Below are 1,260 nucleotides of genomic sequence, written 5' to 3' on the forward strand. Positions count from 1 at the left end.
ACTAGAACTGCCGGCATGTGGCCCCTTGCGCGGTGGTCTGCTTTTCTTTGTTTGCCGTCGCCCGGCCAAATGTACCATAGCCTATCTGGCTCGCCTCGTCGTGTGCCGCGCTGCGCCCCTGCCCCCCCCCCCCCCCCCCCCCCCCCCCCCAGCTGCCCCCCCTTGCCTCGGGGAGAGCCCCCTTCGCTAGGCGCGAGGCGGGGGTGGGGTCAATTTCACCTGACACCAGAATTGAGGCCGGCCCTGTGGAGCCCATTTTCACCATGCAGTCGCGGTCGGCCCAGCTGGACCAGGCTCGCTGCGGGCGCACGCCCGTGGGAACATCGGCCCCCCGGTGGGTCTCCGTCCGACCGGGAGGCGGACGTTGCGTCGAGGCGCATGTCCACCCCCCCCGGAACCGTGAGCCTGCGGATTTTCCTCGCTCGCTCAATCGGGCACGCGTCCGGGGCGCCCTTGTGCGCGGCCGGCGCCCGCAGGCCAACGACGTGAGGCCGGGGGCCAGGGCGCAGGACCTGCTTCGGGCCGGATTCGGACACCGAGCCGGAGGGGTGGAGGGGGGGGGGGGAGCTCTCGCCCCTCGCCAGGGGGCGTGTTGTGAAGCTGTCCTCTCCCCCTCCCGTCTGCCCCCCCGCCTGCCCGCCGGCCCGCCCGTATCATGACCTCGACGGGCCGAGGGGGGGAGGGACGGCCCAGACCTGAGGCTGGTCCATTGGCATAGGTGCCCCCCCGGGCCTGCGCCCCGCCCAGCTGGACGCCGTTCGACCATCAAGGCCAATTCCACCCCCCCACCCGAGCAGCGAGCGGGCACATACTTGGGCGTGTACTTGCGCAGGTGTGCGTCCGTGCAGGAGCCTGGCTCCAAACGGCTCCCCCTGGCTCTTCCCCCCACCCCCCCCGGTTGCCCCCACTCGCTCGAGGGCGGGTATCCTCTTTGTGGATTCCAGCCGAGAGTGGCGTAGGGGGTGAGGATGCGAATCTGTATTTCGCGCGGCTTTTCCTGGAATTCGGCTCCCTAGGCGGGCTGATTCGTCCCCAAACTTGGGGGCGGTCGGCCCGCGCACCGGGCCGTGTGGTTGGCCCGAAAAAGGGGCCTGCGCCGACGCACGCGTTCGTGCCCGCCGTCCCCCCCCCCGACATGCTGAGGGCATAATGCGCGCACGGGCACCCGCACCTATACCCGCCTTCCGCGGGAGAGAACGGGGGACGGAGCATGGCAGGGGGGCCTTTGGCCAAGGCCTTGCGTGTGTGTGTGTGTGTGTG

The sequence above is a fragment of the Fonticula alba genome (genome assembly GCF_000388065.1).
Source record: "Fonticula alba strain ATCC 38817 unplaced genomic scaffold supercont2.6, whole genome shotgun sequence".
NCBI lineage: Eukaryota > Rotosphaerida > Fonticulaceae > Fonticula > Fonticula alba.